The sequence below is a fragment of the Rhagoletis pomonella genome, unplaced genomic scaffold (assembly GCF_013731165.1).
Source record: "Rhagoletis pomonella isolate Grant_MI unplaced genomic scaffold, Rhpom_1.0 Rhpom_scaffold_01511, whole genome shotgun sequence".
Classification (NCBI taxonomy): Eukaryota; Metazoa; Arthropoda; class Insecta; order Diptera; family Tephritidae; genus Rhagoletis; species Rhagoletis pomonella.
The window spans coordinates 771-14,434 of record NW_023460065.1 but is presented as its reverse complement, the minus strand read 5'-3'; the positions used below and the strand labels follow the sequence as shown (position 1 = coordinate 14,434).

The following is a 13,664-nucleotide window of genomic DNA, read 5'->3' as shown; positions in this document are numbered from 1 at the left end:
TTCTCGAGTTATGTCAAAAAAAGACCACCAAAGGTGACAATTTCCCCTATATGATAGTTATATATATATCTCGATTCCTAGACGTGACCCAGCGAAACGCCGGGACACGTATAACTTGTTTTTGACCGATATAACCTTTCCCGTTGGTTTCATCCCATCCCGATTTTGACTGTCGCATAGTGTTATTATTGCATATACTAAATAGTATTACCTTTTCATTCAAAAAAGTCATATGAAATTGCAGCTGTATATTCACGTTGATTACATACCAATTCCGACGATGAATAACCTGAAAATCCTCGGAGTAACATTCGACAGTCTGCACTCCTTCGCGCACACAACCGCAATGTCAACAAAGTACAGAGCCGCAACAAGGGCCTCAAGTCGCTAGCCAGCAGTACCTGGTGCAAAGACAATGGAACGGTGCTGGCAAACAACGCAGCACCAGTGTGGTCGCTGCAGTGGATGAAGCTGCAGACGACTCAAAACACAGCACTTTGGCCAGCGACTGGATGTCTTCTGATGTTGCCACGACATCACCTGCATGACGAGGCGCAAATGCTCCCCATAATACGGTGTTCGCATGAGGCGATTTTCCAAGTAATTTTAGAGGCGATTAGTTGAATCAAAAGTTTGCTGCAGCCCATCTTCATTGGAAGCGATTAGTTGAAAGGCCGTTCACACCAGGCAATTGTTGCTTTCAACTAAAAGTTGCCTGTAAAATCGCCTCATACGAACACCGTATAAGGGATCACAACACAATGCTCTGCAAGCAATTCTTAGTAGAAAGCCACAACGTGGACACCCGCACAGACTCTTGCTTGCATAGGAGCCCTCGCCAAGGCACGTCAGAAGGCATCTATACGAACTAACGAAAGAAGTCCAGAGGTTCATAAATCAACCTCTGGACCTGACAATATATTGACAGGCCTTGAGCGGCATTCACAGAGAGTCGGTCTCAAGTTACGTAGACTCCAGAAATGTGAATGCCATTCTGGGCACACAACCACCTAACGTGGAAGAGATGGAGCTTCTTCTACCTCGGGAGACTCGTACCACAATAGCCCATCTTCGCTCTGGCTACTGCAGTAGGTTGAACTCGTACCTGAGCAGACTGGTTGCGGATGTGCCAAATGAGTGTCGGGCATGCGGAGACCGTGAATGCATTGTTATTGTCTTGGAAAAATTGTTTTGTGTAAACGCCGTATTAGGAATTCGTCTTTTTACCAATTTATCCATTTACAAACGCATCCCAAACACGTACGCTAACTATGCCCTATATTTAACAGGGCTGCCAATGGTTTTTTGTACTTTATTCGATTTCGAACTAGACATGCAGGTGATGGCTGACATGGTTTTACAGCACCTTATTTCCAAATGTTACTAAAAAGATCAGTACTTTGAACAAAAATTGCCAGACAATAAGAAACAATTTGTGTGTAAATCCTCAAATTTAAAAAAATTACGGAAGATCTACCACGTATGCGGCACACTGTTTATAACATAATTTTTTCTGCTGTGCAGCCAAAATTTACAGAGGCTGCAAGATTATATTAAGAAAACTTACACTTAAATTGATTGGTGGTCTGCTACTTACCCGGGGGCGAAATAATGAGAGACAGAAAGTGCGATTAAGTGAATATTTTCAGAAATGTAATTATAAGTAGTTTTGCAAGTAAATACTTAGTAGAAAATTTATAAATATTAAAGAGTTGATAGCTGACTTCAATTAGTACAAAAATTTGGGTATAAGAAACAACCAAGATAAGTTATTTATATAGCCCATGACATAGCAATGAGTTTTAAAAAGTCTCATTCGTATAGTTTCTATTATAGTATTGTGATAGGGCTGATTTATTGCTCTACGGACATACGTTCTATTAAAAATAAAAGGCAATAAATATTTATGAATAATTTATTTACATTTTATGGTTAAACAAACATTAAGCTTGTAATTTAATTATTTATAGTTTTAGAAGAAGACGATGAGTCGGAAGAGTGCTCAAAATTTATTTTGGCATAAGAATCATTGTCTGTGTTAACAATTGGGGAAAGATCGTTTTCGGTTTTATGGAATTTCACGTCCTCTTTACTACAGCTCTGAGGCAAATCTAACTTGGCATAATACAGTTCATAATTATAGCAATCTAATGCAGATATAGACACGTTTGTTATCTGCGGTTTGTAGTCAATTGGAAAGTTCCGAAGTAAATTTTCATTTTCCCTATTACCTTCTACAGTAATTGCAGTCTGCCCGTCGTTAAACGGATTCACCGACGAAGATTTGCATCGGCTTGATAACTGGCCAGACGACATCGAGGATGAGCTTGCGAAATTTAGATACTTCTCCATTATTCCAGTTGACCTTTGCTCACTGCTTCCATTTTCTTTTAAATATTCACTGTTATTTTGAAGGTTTTCTGAAATTATTTTTGTATTATATTCCTTTTTTGGGAGTTTGACATCGAGCTCAGCAAAACCCTTTTCTTCTTCGCTATGATTGTTTGAACTTGGCTGTATCCAAAGGTTGGAGTAAATGGACGAAAGGTAATCAATGTTGCCACAGGTTGAATAATCAGACTCTTTCAAACGGCCTTTTATCTGATTGAAACTGACTTCATTTAAGGTATTCAACGATTTTCTTGCGGGAACATTTTTTCCCTTGTGCTGTGTTTTTAATTTCCGTTCTTTTTACAAACGTTACTGTTGAATTGTCATTCAACTTTGGCATTTTGACTAAGCACTCGGAATAACTAGCCGCAGTTTTTTTATCGATTACACAATCTATCGGTTTCATTTCCAGATAACCACTTTCTCTACAGTCTTTTGATTTAAGAGATAAAGGTCCAGAAAAATCACTCTCATATTTTGATGTCAGATGTCCCTTTAATTCGTGTAAGCAACTGTCGACGCGTTCGAGAGCTCCTTTACCATGCCCTTTGTGGCTTGCACTTTTAGAAAAATCTATTTCCATTAAATCGCTCATATAATCCATTGGAACTGGGCAATTTTGAACTAAAATAGGAGCACTTGTCGATTTTTTGCCGCAACTAGAATTTAAATCCGACTTATGTCCAGCTTCATCTGTACCAAAATTCAAACTATTGTTGCTAATGCAACTCTGATTAAGGCGCGATCTGGGGAACATAACAGCACGTTGTAAATCACATTTAGGAATTTTCGCCCGGGATCCAACAGAAAATGCACGGACTCGAACTGCATTCGTGTCATGTAAAATCTCGTTTGAATTTCCAAATCGCTTGATTTTGTTTTTGTCTATTTTACTTCCAATTGAATAAGAGCGTTTAGGGCGTTCCTCCCTGCAATATAAAGACAATGTACAATAAAATATAATAGTATAGTAGCTGTTTATTGCTAAAATGTTTAAAATTCTACCAGATATTAGAAATAATAGCTTTTGGGAGTTAAGATGCTGAAGAACACGAAAATTTCTTTATATGTGACCTGGTCTACGAAAAGGGAGCTTACGTGCGAAAACTAGTTTTCTGTGGAAATGCTGTTCAAAGTAAGCAACTCGTTTCGTCAGTTTCTCATTATCTCGTTAATTGTTCTCCGCGCCGGACGTCCAGTAAGTGTTGTTGTTGGTCCAGTAAGTGTTGTTGTTGGTCCAGTAAGTGTTGTTGTTGGTCGGAATATTATTATTATTATTATTATAAATATTATTATTATTATTATAAATATTATTATTATTATTATTAATATTATTATTATGTTTAGTACACTTCTAAGCAAGTTAGGATTTTCTGCTTTTCACCACGTGAAAAAGCATCTCATCTTCCATCCGAATCAACCAAAAAGTGAAAATTGAGTTTTTGACACCTAAGCCCCCTTTCCGTAGACCAGGTCACATATGCAAACAAATAAAAATACACCTAAAAATGCTTTGAAACTTTATTACTTCACGATCGAAGCAGAAGTTAAGTCAAAAATTGTGCAATTTAAAAATTATGCTATGCTTATACTAGTGTCTCCATTGAGAGATTTATCCATTAAGTTTTAATAGATTCAGTTGCTAAATCACAACCGTCTCCATTACCACAACGGGATATGTTTGACGTTCACATTTTTAAATATTTGACGTTTGCTTATGTATGATCTTATAAATACAGTTGCGGACATTGATATACAGACAGATAAAAGGAAGGTACCAGAGCGGAATTTCATTATGTGAATTCTTAATATTATTGGCTTCTTATTCGGGGTAAATATATATGTAAAATATTTAGTTTGGAAAATGTCAAGAATGGTACTATATTCCGAATCATTTTCCCGAATTTAAGAAAAATTATCAAAACGGTAAAAAACATTTGCGGAAAGAAAAAATGTTTGTAGAACTCTCTTATTCATAACCGAACCGAACCGAAAAGCCAATCGTGGGCCTTTGGCATATCATGAATGCGATTTGAGTTCTAGAGGATATTTGGTGCAATGTTATCGAAGCAGAACCATTCCCGAAATATAGAAAGCGGAGAAGACTCTGCATGATATTACTATAAAACATTTCTTCTAAATTTTTAGTTTTTAAAATAATATTTTCTTAATTTATTACAACAAAAGTAGTAATATTTACAACTAATTTTCATCCTAAACTAACAAAAATATAAAAATCCCTAAAAATACGAAAATTCATGTTATTATGATAGGCTAGATTTCAATGTCCTCAACTGTATATTGAAAATACAAATGTCATTTTACTTATGGCATGTGAATTTGTGGTTGCCACATCCAACAAAGTGTACTTATTGATCAATATTATTGAAAATTTGACGAAGATTTAACTTAAATCTACTACATTTCGAGATTTAATTTAATATGGTAAATCTCAAAAGATTTAACGTCAAATCTCGTCAGAGGGCTAAATCTTCCTTAAATCTCACAATGGAGACATAGTATTATACTATGTCTCCATTGAGAGATTTATCTATTAAGATTTAATAAATCCAGTTGCTAAACAACCGTCCCCATTGCCACAACGAGCTATGTTTGACGTTCGCATTTTTAAATATTTGACGTTTGCTTATGTATGATTTTATAAATGCAGTTGCGGACATTGATATACAGACAGATAAAAGGAAGGTACCAGAGCGGAATTTCATTATGTGGATTCTTAATATTATTAGCTTCTTATTCGTAGTAAATATGTATTTATAATATATAGTTTGTAAAATGTATTTATTTATTTATTAATAGTAAAAACAATAATAAAATTATCATTCTACCTAAAAGCTATAGCTACTAGGGCTTTCCGCTTTTTACTTGTAGATACTTACGAAATACAATGAATTGAGTTAAATAACGTTACAATTGCCTATAAGTAGTTACTATATTCTATTGAACAATCCAATTTGTTTAAGAAAGTCGTTAACTTATCTTTTTATTTATTGGCCGTTCGTTTTACACAGTATTGTATATTTTTCGAGCTCAAGGCCACATGAAAATCGAAAATCCTGAGGATGACTTCAGACTGAAGTCGAAATATCGGCAAATAAAAAACAAATGTAAAATCAAAAATTTTGTTTCGATTTTCATGTGGCCTTGAGCTCGAAAAATATACAATACTGTGAAAGTCGTTAATTTTTTTTATATTTGCAGTGGATGGTGACATGAGAGTGCATAAAGGGTTGGATGAATTGAAAATTCTTTTCCGATGGAAAGCGATGGTTCGGCAGTTAATTAAAATATGTTCCACAGTTAAAGCCTGGTTTTGGCAAAAAATACAAGTGGGTCTAGGGCTTTTGTTTAATAGGTACTCGTGTGTAATTTGCGTATGACCAATACGAAGTCTCACGAAGTTAGTGATCTCGCGGGGGTTGCAGGACACTAGATATGTATTTTGGTTTTATCCCTTTTGGGTTTATTTTTGTGTAGTGATGTGTAATATTTTTCTAACTATCCTCGGAGCTTAGTTTTGTATACGAAGTAATTTTTGAAAAAATATCCTTTTTACTGGTGTATGGAAAAGTTATTAACGGTTCGCTCGCAGCTAGTTTGGCTCGTTTGTCTGCATTTTCATTTCCTTTTAGCCCCACGTGTGCGGGTATCCACATAATTTTGACCTTTTTAGAGTTATTTATTAACTTGTCCCTTATAGCATTCATCAAATGGTTGTTATTACAAATATTTTGCATTGCAGATATTGTTGATAGACTGTCTGTGAGGATAATAAATTTCCCTTGCGTTTTCGTGGCGTGGTGAATAGCGCTAAGAATAGCTACCGCTTCTGCCGTAAAGACGGAACAGAAGTGGGCAAGTATACCGGCCTTAATCGTGTTACCATTGCTGTCAACAACTGCAGAAGCGGTAGCGGAATGAGTTTTTGAGCCCTCAGTAAAAATACATTTCCATCTCGTTGATATGTAGGGATCAATAGCATTTCTGTATAATTGGTAAAATGTATCCGGAGTAGTGCTTTCTTTGCTGTAATATTGTAGATAAGTATTAAAGAAGAACTTTTGAAGAGCCATGGTGGGTACTTTTCAGGCGTATGGAAAGAGGGCGACAGATTAATACCAATCTCTTTTGATTCTTGCATGCAACGATAAATTGCAGATTGCCGTTTTGGAACTCCTTTGCATTTTGACACTTTCTGCGTTATTTTATGTAATATTTTGTTATTGCACAGAAACAGTTTTGGTGTAAGTTTGAGGGTGCAAGTTCTAATACGCTCTTCTACCGTCGGAAGACCAGCTTCAGCGAGTATTATTTTAATTGGAGAAGTTCTAAGTGCTCGAATACTTCCGCAGGCAGCTGAATGATATGGTGGTTTAATCAAACGAAGATTTTCTTTGGCGCAGTTTCCATAGATTGTAATTCCGTAGTCGATTTTTGATAAAATGAATGCTACTATAATATCGATATAAGTCTTAATGTGAATAAACGATTTTTTTGTCGAGAGATAATTTATTATACTAAGCCTCTTAGATACACTATTTTTTACATGCAGGCAGTGATCTTTAAATGTAAGTTTAGAGTCAAATATAACTTCTAAAATTGTATGGCACCTAGTAGCTTTTATTTGAGTATTATTAAAGCTTAAATAATCTACATTCCTACATTTCGTTTTTTTTTACATATATGAAATAATTTACATTTCTCATATGCTATACATGCACCTGAAGATTTACTCCACTCGGTGATATCAGACAAGATGTTCATGAAGATATTATGAATAGTTGTAATATCTTTTTCAATAGAAAAAATGAGTACGTCGTCAGCGTAAATTATGTGTAAAGAGAGTTACGGATAAAGGGACTCCTGGGGTATGCCGTTTTGTAGGATATGTATGTTGAACAACGCATTATTAATGGAAACGCGGAATTTCCGGTTTGTTAGGAAGCTTTTCGTAAAGTTATAAATTTTTGGTCCTTCCTTCCAATCCTCGGGTTGCTTTAAAACAATGTGGGCTCCGATTCGGTCAAATGCTTTTTGGAAGTCAAGACTTAGCGATGTAAGATGATTTTTAGAAAAGATGGCTGTTGCCGCCCTGTGATCGAAATAAAGCAGAGCGTCTATTGTCCCTCTCTTAAATGCTACTGACTGGCACAAAACTGTTGAAAGTAGTAAACCACACAAGACGCTTGGAAATGATTTTTCCAAAATTTTTCTAAGACATGACAGCAGGGATATAGGCCGGTAGCCAGAAATGTCGGTCGTCGATTGGTTTGGCTTGGGTATAGTTAAGATTTTGGCGCATTTTCAAGACTGAGGATATATTCCACTATCAAAGATGTTGTTGTAGAGACGTATGAGACGATGTATCATTTGTTTGGGTAGATTTTTAATCATTTGATATGAAATTCGATCAAATCCCGGGGTTTTGCCCTTAGAGGTGTTTAAAGCTGATATTACTTCGTTATTAAAGATAGGAGTTTCCATTTTTTTGGCACTCGAGGAGGGAGTTTGTTTAACGTATGTTTTAAGGATTATGTCTTGCTTTTGAGATACAAAGTGGGAGTGAAAACTATTGCCGCTTGAATAGTTTGACCAATTTGCTGCGAAATGTTCGACGATAACCTCTGGGTCATACCGGACAGTAAATTTATGATAGCCCAGATTTTTTTTGGATTGGACAAAAGACTTATTTCTTTTGTGAACTTTCTAAACTTGTTAACTTGTCTTCTTTTAGTTGTTTTCTGAAAATTGCTTTGGCTTTCTTATATTCAACCAAATCAGGGAGATGACGTGATTGTTTAAATTTTTCCATAAATCTTGTTTGTTTTTCCTTAGACCCGCTAGGTTAGAATTCCACCAAGGGACTGTTTTACTGCGGCGCAAATTTGTCGTCGGTGGTGTGGGCTGACGACCGTATAATTTTTGCTATTATTGCTGCCTCTTTGTTAACGTGGTCTGAGTCCTGCTTAGCAGTATGCAGCTCAAGTATAATATCTTTGTATCGAGGCCAGTTAGCTTTTTCAATTATGAATTTTAATCTATGCTGTAATTTCACGTTTGAGTGTTCGCTTGAGAAAAGAGTGTCGAGGGTTTTGGTTGAAATTCTGGGAGCTAAATTGGCTGAACAAATAGTTAGATCAATGTTTGTAAACGTTAAGTGCGTGGAACAGTGTGTAGGCTTTCCGTCGGTAAGGGCAATAAGATTATTGGCAAGAATTACGTCTTCCATTGTTTTGCCTCTCGAATTTGTAGAAGCGGAGCCCCATTTGGTGCTCCACGCGTTGAAGTCCCCGACTAAAACTATTGGATTTGAATTCCTGCGCGGGTGGTATGTATATTGAAACTATTGTTATTTTAAACCCCAGATTAATTTCAACAGCAATGGCTGAAAGGTTAGAAACTATATTTATTTTTGTATCTGAAATATTATCTTTTATAGGAATGGCATTGCCCTGTTTTACATTGGTATTCTGGTCTAAGTTGTAGAAGAAACCTATATACCGACTAGGGATTAAAGGGTTTTTATTTTTTTGGCAAGTGTGTTTCGTTTAGTGCTACTATAGAAGGTGCGTGTTCTTTTAGTATAATAACCTTTAAATTTTCACTGCGATAATTTAACCATTTATTGAAATAATAAATGAAAAATAAGAGAATTATAACTCTTACCTACAAGAGTAGTACAAGTAATACTCCGACTAAAAGATATGTCTTCTCTTACTTAAGTTAGTGTTATTGAAAAAACATATCGACTATATTTATTAATACATAAATATAGTTGAATGTTTGATTTGGTTAAGGAGAATCATCGGTCATACTATTGTTACAAATGAGGTTGTGTATTTCATTAAGAGAATCTATTGTAGAGTTTGGAGGTTGGGTGTTAGTTGAGTGAGCTGTTTGTTGAAGTAGGGAGAGGTATTCATCATTGGGAAAAGATGAAGAGCTGAGAAAAGAGAATATGGTTGGAGGCTGGCTATCGAGAGAAGTTGAGATGTTAATGGATGCTGAAGATGATGATTGATCTGCGGCTGGGTTGGAGAGTTGGAGAGTTAAAGGGTTTGTTTGTTGTAAAATATTTTCGGGAATTGTGTTAGAAAAATAGAAATTTGAAATGTGTTTTTGCTGTGAAATATTGTTGGAGGATGAGGTTGAGTTTTTGATTTTATTTGAGCTGCATGGTGTATTGGAAATAGTATTTACATCAGCGCTGTTGCTTACTGTACTATTTTCTTCTTTTTTGTTATTGCGTTTCATTCGATATAATTGTTGAATATAATGGTAAAGAGGGGGTAGGGTTGGTTTCTTTGTACATCGATTTAGCTTTGGCGAAGGTGCATTTGTTGGTAGTTTGGATTTTAAGAATTTGCTTAAGCTGTTGGTATTCGGGGCATTCAGGGGATGCAGCAAAGTGCAGGCCGAGGCAAGTTGGTGCACATTGTTCGCAAACAGCTGGTAGGATTGTGAGGCGGTAGGCTACATGTCGCACACGTGGGGACACCTTTACAATGTTTCAAAGTACGACCAAGCTTTTGGTATGTTTTGCATCGCATTGGGTTAGGAAAATATTGTTGGACACGGATTTTATACCAAGCAATATCTATGGTTTTTGGTGGCTCAAATAGGTCAAATGTGAGGAGGATAACTCCGGAAGGAATCACCTTCTCTCCAACTTTCTTATTAAATTTATATACCTGTGTTACACCTTGAGATTTAAGATCCTCAAGTATTTCACTTTCTGGTGTTGGGATAAGGTTCCTATCGAAGATCGTTCCTTTGCTGCTATTTAGGGTTTTATGAAGGGTCACTGAAACTGGGCACAGTCCGCCGAAATCCTTAGTTTTAAGGAACTTGTCCCCAATTTTTTGGGTTTTTGCAAATACAAATAAGCTGCCGTCGCGGAGTTCACTAACACTTTCTACTTCACTGCTAATTAAATCAAGTGCTTTTTTCTTTGCAAAGACACTAAACATTGACAAAGGTTTATTTTCGTCTGTTGACTGAATTATTATAAATTTCGGGTTTTTTGTTGTTGATTTTTGTATTTGTGGCAGTGCAGGGAAAAATTCCTCAGTCACTACCAGATTTTTTCCTATTTTTGTTTTTTTTTTTGTTTCGAGGGCTAGGTGGTAGGGCCACCTCCTTGAACCTGTTCCCCGCGAGGGGATCAGGCGGAATTTTGCCACACTAAGTTACTTATTTTGTCAGACTAGGGTTTAGTTAAGTCAAATTCCAAAGCGTTTTTAATTAATAAGAGAATTGTTAGCTAAACACACACGTGCACTAGTGAATACACAGAGAAAAGAAAACTGAAAGATGTCACTATTCACAACTGTTCGATTCGAAGGTTGACTGAAGACTGTTGTAAAATGTGACTAATGGTACCATATTAGGAATCATTTCCCGGAATTTAAGAAAAATTATCAAAATGGTAAAGAACAACATTTGTTGGGAAAATTAGCTCGCTTTTCAAAACCAAATCACGGGCCCTTGGCATATCATGAAGACCTGGTCAGCAAATATGACTGCCAATGCATTTCTTGAGTCGAATTGAGTTCTAGAGGATGTTTGATGCAATGTTATCGAAGCAGAACCATTACGGAATTTTATAAATTTTATGTCGCAGCGCATAATAGATTTATATTATAGAAAGCGGAGAAGAGTCTACATGATATTAGCATAAAACAGTTTTTTTTTTGAATTATTAGTTTTTAAAATTATATCTTCTTATTTTATTACAACCAAAGTTAATAATTTGCCTTCAAAACTAACCAAAATATAAAAAAGCTTAAAAATACGAAAATGCTTTTTAATAGGCTAGATTTCAATGTCCGCAACTGTATATTGAAAATACAAATGTCATTTGACTTATGTCATGTGAATTTGTGATTGCCACACCCAACAAATTGTATTTATTGATCAATATTATTGAAGGTTCAACGAAGATTTAAGTTAAATCTACTGCCTTTCGAGATTTAGTTTTGTAAATTTTAAAAGAGTTAACGTTAAATCTCGCCAGAGGACTAAATCTGCATTAAATCTCATAATGGGGACAACAGTATATACAGTAATAAACCTTTTTGAGTACTCCTCGGAGGTAAATTCTGATCAGGGTTGATAATGAGAAGGAGCATGAATTTTGCTGATTCAGAGTGGCATACAAAATTTCTGTGGTATGAAAGGGAGCAACAACCGTGCTATGGCAGAGTAGCGCAGGTAATTTTGTAAACAAACACTTTTCTTATCATTTTAAAGAGATAATTGCTATTCATTTTCGAATATTCAGATATGCCTCTGGCTGCAGTGGCATGTGGGGCTCACTAAAATCTACTCATCATGTTGGATCAGCTCCTGGTAATTGACCATTGAATGTGCTACTCATCCACCCATAACCAGCGCTGTCCCCAAGCAAATGCGTGTCCTGAATTTATACGGTAGCAATTCATAGCAATTGCTATTGTAAGTGTGTATGATTCATATTTATGACGTTCTATACTTTGATGTTAAGTGTTTTTGAGGAGTTCCGCTCAAACTTTTATAAAAAATACAATGTGAGTTTCCAGTTTATAGAAACACAAGCGTTAATTATGTACTTAACAATTGATATTATTCTTAATTCAGCATTGTTAGGTATAGACCTACATTTTGTTCATAAATAACACAATTATATATATTTTTAACATATATGTAATACTTCTATATTGGTAGTAAGCTAACATCTCAATGTGTAAGTATTCCGAAATCAAAGCGAGACAGTCTAGTACTGTTTTTGTCAATGTATTGAGTACTTGAGTGCCGGTTTTGTAAATGTGTCGTGTACATGTTTATTTATAAACGTATGTGTTCCTTTTCTTTCGTACGTGTTTATTGATATATCTGTACTGTAGTGTTTTCGGACGGTACTAGCTTTTACTGCCAATATAGGAGTATTACATATATGATTTTTAATCGACTTCCGAAAAAGGAGGAGGTTATCAGTTCGTCGGAATATTTTTTTATTTATTTTTTATTTTTATTTATTTTTTATGTATGTTACCGCATAACTTTGGACCACGTCAACCGATTTCGATAAATCTTTTTGCAACGGAAAGGTAGTGTCTCAGAGGTGGCCCCATACTAAGATCCGATCATTGAATCATGAAATATATAGGGGTCAATTCATGCAAAATTTACACAAAAAATTGTTTTCCGCTCAAATATTTTTTCTTTGCATTCTTTGAGTATAAATATGATACACGTGTTTTTTTATTTTCATTTGAAACATACAGTTTCCGAGATATATTCTTTGAACTTTAAGCATGCCAAAAAAGGACTTTCTAATATATGCCTCCGCGAAAACAAGCATTTTAATAAAAAACTTACTTAATCGTTGTACCATTTATAACTTTTTCTTGGCTTTCATATGAGGATTACGAGTATCCGATATAATTATTTTTAAATACAAAAAATTGGATATTAAGAAAATAATAACAAATTATTTTTTTTTTTCAAATTAAGGAATAATTTTTTTAAATTTTTTTTATTGAAAACTGTTCTTCAAATACTTAAGTAAAACCTGCAAAAATTTCAGAATGGGTAGTTCAAAATTACGCTTGTAATCAAATTTTAAACAACTGCGAAAGCGCTAAAATACGCGCGCTCTCCTTGGCGTACACCATTTATCTATGTACTCTATAACAGGCTGCATGCTCGCAGCTGAATTTCTTCGGCATTACATAAACGACAAGTTCTGAATGTAGTTTTTCTACTTATACAATCTGGTTTATATCCGATCATTGGATCATGAAATATATATATGTGTATATATTTTTTTAAGTCGTTTTTTTTTTTTTCCAAAAATTACTTGTATCATCGAAAAGACTTTTCTAATCATGAAGAGAAATTCCCCAAAGGAGTAAAATCGATACATCGATGTTTCGATGCATCGGAAAAATTAACATCGATGCTAACATACATCGCCAGAAAAACATCGATATATCGATGGTTTTCGATGTTTCAAAAGTTGCTAGGTTGTAGTCACATGAAAAGGAAAAGTTAATACTTTTCAATTCTAACTCTGTAATTCAATTAGAAAAATACTTACATATGGATGTATGCATGCTGTTGTACGTTCGTTGAGCCTAAAATTCCATGGCCCAATTTCATTGAAATTTCAACGGGTCCCGGTCCTTTTTAATGACTATCAAGAAGAATAAACTCGAAATTTCTGAATGTTCCTCAAAAGAATAAGTAATAATATTCATGGCCAGTAAAAA

At 35.1% G+C, this 13,664-nt stretch overlaps 1 pseudogene; it reads right to left on the bottom strand.

Moving 5' to 3' along the window:
* Positions 1–1,901: 1,901 nt before the first annotated feature.
* On the bottom strand, positions 1,902–3,433 carry LOC118752446 (annotated as a pseudogene).
* Between the last annotated feature and the right edge of the window lie 10,231 nt (positions 3,434–13,664).